The sequence below is a fragment of the Cavia porcellus genome, unplaced genomic scaffold (assembly GCF_034190915.1).
Source record: "Cavia porcellus strain 051 isolate PalLab524CR breed Dunkin Hartley unplaced genomic scaffold, mCavPor4.1 scaffold_8, whole genome shotgun sequence".
In the NCBI taxonomy this organism is placed as follows: Eukaryota; Metazoa; Chordata; class Mammalia; order Rodentia; family Caviidae; genus Cavia; species Cavia porcellus.
The window spans coordinates 56550940-56557413 of record NW_026947491.1 but is presented as its reverse complement, the minus strand read 5'-3'; the positions used below and the strand labels follow the sequence as shown (position 1 = coordinate 56557413).

At 36.4% G+C, this 6474-nt stretch overlaps 1 pseudogene; it reads right to left on the bottom strand.

Annotated features, from left to right (window-relative positions):
• Nucleotides 1–488: 488 nt before the first annotated feature.
• The window catches only part of LOC100733061 (kelch repeat and BTB domain-containing protein 8-like), a 99069-nt pseudogene continuing 93083 nt past the window's right edge, over nucleotides 489–6474 (bottom strand).

Below are 6474 nucleotides of genomic sequence, written 5' to 3'. Positions count from 1 at the left end.
GTTGATACTGTAATTGTACTTTGTACTTTCTTATCAGCATAAGATATCTTATATCTTATGCTGAAATGAAAAGATCACAAAGGTGAGAATACCTTCCTACACTGTAATCTTTAAAAGCACCCATTTCTGTGTACAAACCCTCTCAGCTTTCTTAAATATTGATGGTACTTCTTTAAATACATGTTCTGGCTGAGCATGGTGGTACCTGCCTGTAATTCCAGTACCTGGGAAGTTGATATAGGAGGATTTCCAGGAGTTCAAGCCAGTCTGGGTTACACAGTGAGTTCAAGGCCAACCTGATACTGTAAGTTCAAGGACAGCAAGATTCTGTCTCTAAAAACCAAAAATTAAAAAAAAATCAAATGCTTGAGACCCTAGTGTTACCCTAAGGCCTGCTACTCATCTATTTTTTACTGAAGACAGTGAGGATAGTGTCTACAACGGCACATCAAAATTATGACCAAGGTCCCACAGCCCATCTAGGATTCTCACACACTTTCAGTTACTGGTAGATCAGCATTGTCATCATACTGGTAAAGGAAAGTTTTCCTGCTGGTTTTGAAGACATTTTTTTTCAATAGTCAATTGAAGTAGCTCAAATAAATAAAAGGGTTTTTTTCCCCCCTGGGAAAGACAAGTTTAAGGCGTGAATTTATGGACTGATACCGTGGCAAGTCCTTCTTACGAGTTCATTCCTTGAGTTCAGTATCATAGGTTAGTTTCACAGGTTCCAGGTCTGTAGATCTTGTATACTAGCCCTGGATTCTAGGGATAGTCATGCAGTCTTTTTGAGACTCCCAGAAGAGGAAAAGATCTCCTTGTAATATGTAGGTCTCCTCATTGTACTCCACAGCATTATGGAATTCCATTGCAACTAGCATTGTGCAAACAACTTTTCATCAATTCTCACTGCTGCTGTAGAACTTCACAGGATTTAGGGAGTTTGTTCTATCAGCGTCAGAAACATGATCTCCAGTTGCATCCATTTTACTACAACTAAATTCAGGTTTGTAACCAAAGGAAGGATGGTTTGGACAGCCATCTGTTGGCTCAAAGACTCATACATTCAAAAACTATTTTTGGGTTTCTGGTCTATGGATACCTCACTGCTGGTGAGCCACTTCCCCCTGTAGTATAAATGTCATTATTCTGGTGATACAAGAATTTCAACTTGGATCACTTAGTGGTTTGCACAGTTTAAACACCCTTCCTGTGACTTTATCTAGACAAAACACTGTATGCTTCCTTCCTATTTGTGGGCAGCAACAAAACATACGATCATTAGGATGCAGTCATATTAAGCTCCTGTGTAGAACCATTGGTAGACTGTCCCTTTTCTACACAGCTTTTGACTGCAGTCTGTGTAAACTCTATAAATACATCTTCCATTAGAGAAAAACAGACACATTTAGCAAAAATTTCTGGAAAGTGTACTTCTCTCTCTTTCTGTTCATGTTCAAACTGTTTACAATGCTTTCATAAGCACACTCTTTTCAGTGTATGCTTATCAGTTAGTCTTTCATCAGTGGGAGAAACTCTTGTTCTCTGATGACACACAGACGCTTTAATAAGTACATTCTTTTGATCCATCTCCAAGTTGCTGATGCCTATAATGGTTATCAAAGATAAGGACCTCAGTAGAATTTGTGGGTCAAAATGTCTGATCATCTACTTAACACAATGATTTTAGATGAGATGAGTCTACAAGATGCTACCTGCAGTGAACAAGTCTTGAACACTGGTCGCTGTCAAAATAACTCTGGAGTTGCAGGCATAATTCAACACCAAATCCATCAATTAGCTTCAAAACTAACTATTCAAACTTCCTCTTTAGTATTTTCTTCAAGGCTGCTAGAACATAGATATTTGTAAACCAAACCAGTAGATCACGTGACATAGTTCAGGTGAGGTCTCAAATTGGCATGTTCTGGAAAGTTTAAGGATACCTAGAGGAAGGGCTGATTGTAGCAAGAATGTTTCTATGACAGGAAAATGTATTGCGATGATCCATTTCCACTAAAACATTTGTCATAGTTCTTTTATTATATAATTGTTTTAAGTTGCTTAAAAATACTCCCAACATGGAAGGGGTCCATGGCTTTGTGGCCTATGTCTGAGACGGCATCCCATTTGGGGAAGATCAAACCTGTTGATGTACTGTTCCTGGATAGCCCCTTGTTTCTGATTATTTAAAGTGAATATGTCATTTCTAAAAAAATTTCACTGCTCACAATTTTGTGGGTTTTAAAATTAGGTCATAGTTCATGGTGTGTGCTCATCTCTCTGATGTTAGGTAGGTGACCTTTATCTGTTGGTTTCCCTGTTTCGACAGTCTTTTTTGTTCTGTCTGGTTTCTCAATTCTTGCCAAAGAAATAATTTCTTGTCTACTTGTCCTTGCTTTACCTCCTACCTCCATTTTATCTCTGAAGCCCATTTATTGACATTCTCTTTCAAGAAGATGCTTAAATTACAGCATGACTCATCTTAGTAGTGTGTTTAATTTGGCCAAAATCATTAAAAGGACATTGTTTACTTAGCAAGAAATAATTAAAGTGACAGATCCTTTTGGTTGTATTAGACACATTTGAGTGGACATTAAATTAAAATTTCACTTTGTTTTCCAGTGTATTGTGCACTTTAAATATGACTACGGTGTAATTACAGTGCACTGTCTTATCTGTTTCTATTGGTTGGATGCATGAGACAGCTTCTTGGTACTTATGCTCCTTTGTAATCCTCTTCTTTGAGTACATGTTGACTAGTGACTTGCTCCTAGTAGGATAAGGAAACAGTGATGGGCTCTCACTTCTGAGATTGGAGCACAAAAACAATCTGGCTTCCATGCTGCTTCCCATGTCTGACCCTCTCACTTGTTTGCTCTGATTCAAGCAAGATATGTTCAAGTCGCCTTAAGGAGAGGCCCATGTAGTTACAACAGAGGGAAGCCTTCAGCAACAGCCACGAGGGACTGAATCCTGCCAGCAGCCATGTGAGTGTAGATTCTTCCTTTTTTAGATTATGTCAGCCACAGCTGACACCCTGATTATAGCCCAGTTGACACCTTGAGCTTAAGACCCAAGCTAGACAATATCAAAATTCTTAAGCCAACGAAACTATTAGTTACTAAATGTTTGTTGGTTTAAACTGCTATATTTTGGAATGATTTATTACAAATCAACAAATAACCAATATGTTGGCTAAATAGTACTTGGAGAGTTGAAGATTATAAGACTAATAAAGTCACAGATAAGTAATTTAATGCTGAAATATTAAAAGTAAGTGAAAAGCATGTTTCTTGAAATTGTTTTTATTGATTAATGCTATAAAAATTGATGTGGTGAGCATCAAGAGTATGATTGTACAATGTGTAACTTGATAGCTTTCAAGTCATGAAGAAGTTGAGACTAGGAAATCTGTGGTGACTTCCTGGATGTGAGCCAAAAGATCTCAAGTTAATAATTTGCTTTCAGTTGACAGATGAGTTTTCCCAATAGGAATTTTTGGTTTTGGGCCACTTACTAGAAATTAGGCCTTATACGGTATTTCAGTTCGAGGGATGAGAAAGTAAGTAGCATATTTTTGGCAGCATGTAAGTTTTGTGACATTGCTGAGCTCATGTCTCACATACACATTAGAGTAAAATATAGCATTTTCTAAGGAGACAAACCAACTTTTTGCCCTTCGTACACTGTATCTGGAAATTGAGATGTTTCACCCCTAATGAACTTGTTAAAAAGCCTATGGCTCATATAACTGACAAACTATGGGAATTCTCTTTCTTCTAGAGACAGTCAGTGAAAGTCTCGGTGAGATGGTCATTAAGTGTATCAATCAGTGTTTTACTAGTGAAACATATATAACACAAGACATACAAATGTATAAGAAATTACAGGATTGGCTTACAATGATCATTGACAGCTTTGGATGCTGAAGAGTAGAGAGGATGTCTGCACACTGAAGGATTCAGTTCAAGGCCTGGGGCTCACTGCAATGTCTTGTGCAAGTCCATATGAGGGTCTGTGATGGAAGGCTGAATCATGTACTATGGAAGCCAAAGACAAAGATTGAAGCTCCTCCAAAAAACTAAAGCAGGTCCATCCTTCCTCATTTGGCCTTTATGCCATCCAGGTGGTGAATTGCTGAGATAATTTCCTTTAGCTTCTCTTAACTAAACTTCTTGATACAATCAATCAACCATTATAGAAAGATTCTGCTACATATCTACAAAGTGAAATTGTTTGGTGTTTTATTTTTAAAATCTTATGCTTCCTAAAAGTCTAGTAAAAGAAGGAGCACTCTATGAAAATGAGTCAGATGAATGTAGTTCAAATACGAGATTTGTTATTTACTAGGTACTTGACCTTCAGCAAGTCACAAAATGTGTTTAGGTTTTATTTTTCTAAATTGTAAAAGGGAAATAATTATATATACCACGTAGGATTGTTGCAAGGTTAACATTCTCTGTCTAGAACAGTACATGATGTATACTAAGCATGCAAAGAATGTTAGCTGATATACAGAGTGACTCACCTCATGTACCGCTGATGGGTAAAATCCACAGCAATAATTGTTGACTAATGTTTTTGGAGTGCCTTCCAGAGTACAGCTTGCTTTCATTTCCATTGTCTCATTCAGATGGTAGAAGAGAAAGGTTAGAGTAATTGAGAAATGTGGCAGAATTAAAATAAAATTAGTAAGTTCCATATATTACCACAACAAAGCACTGCCTTACCAATTGCCTTCTATAGTAATTTCTTTTATGGACCTATGTTCTTTTTCTCCATTGAGTTAGGCATGGGCAGTATGTTTTATGACTCTTTATAGCTTCCACAGTATCCTAGCTTAGTGCCTGCTCTGAGAAAACACTCAATATATTTGCATTAATATATCAGTGGGGATTCTTCGGTTGTAAATAATAAATAAATGATTCTGGCTGGTATAAGCAGGAAGGAACTTATTGAAAGGCTGAGGAGCTGAAGCCTTTCTTAAAATAAAACAAAAGCAAAAACAAATGCAAACAAACCAGCAAAGACCACTGGCATCCACTGGATGTTTAGTCATACACCCTGTTAAGCATTTAAAATGCATTTTTGCTTTTGATGCTCATGACAATTGCATTGGTTTGGAATTTTTAAAACTAACATTTAGCTAAGGTTCCCTTTTTAAAAAATCACCTGAAAAGACAATTCTGTCCAAAGAACACTGAGAAGCATTCAGAACAAAGGGATAAAATCTTGGTTTCCATCAAAGGCACTTTAATGTATTATTCTATATATTTGGTATACTTTTACAACTTAAAAGAGACTAGATAAAAGGAGGAAGAAGTTTATCAAACCCGTTACCAGATATTGGATGTTGTAATGATGCCAAAGGAGAAAAAAACAAACAAAAAAAGACCTAGAACGTGAAAGTTTGTGTTCATGTAGCTACTCTAACCTGAACTCACCTTGAATGTTTTAAACACTCTCATATACCTGCTTAGTATCGTATGTACTGCTTTTTTCCCCATACTCTCACTCCCAATCTATAAAAACATTTTTTGACTATTGCTCTTCTCTGCCATACCTTTAAGTGATTTAGAGAAGTGAATATGGATATTTAGCTTCCCCAAAGGAAAAAAAGCATATGTTCCAATTATGATGATTAATTTGATGTGAGGTCACATAAGTGTCCAGGTACAGTCATGTGCCATTTAACTAAGGAAATAAATTCTGAGCAATGCAGTATTAGGTGATCCTGTCATTCTGCAAACATCACAGATTGCATTTACACCAATGTACTGTGTGTAAGTCAGTCCTTTGATTTTGAAGCAATCAAAAGGTTCAGTAAAGATGAGATGTATAAAGTTGATACCATCATAACACAGCATACTGCTTTATAGTAAACTTTGTAAGTTGTATACTCTAACAGTGATAAAAATCATTCAAAATACATAACCTAGTAGCACAATTATTTAGTGTCATTATCAAACATTATGTACTGTACATAATCATGTTATTTTTTCTATACTCTTATGTATATGAATGGCAGTCCAATAGATTTATGCACACTAACATCACCACAAACACGCAGGACTAATGTATTGCTCTGTGGTTTTATGACAACTACAAAGTCACCAGGTGCTATGAAATTTTTAAACTTAATTTTACGGGACTACTGTTATACATGTGGCCTGTGACTGGTGGAAATGTTAAGAGGTACATAACTGTATTTGGTCAAGTGCTATTCTAGATGTTCATGAGGGAGTTTTGGAAGATATTAACATATGAACTGGTGGACTCTGTATAGCAGACTGTCCTAAGTGTGAGCGGCCCTCATCCAATCAGTTAGATTCCCCAATAGAGCAGAGTAGGATCTTCTTTTTTTATTTTTAAAATTTGTTTATCTTTTATTTTAAAGAGAGTAAAACAAAACAGAGCAAAGCAGATCAAAAGAAAATAATGCAAGTGACACAGGATTTCAAAGCAAGACAA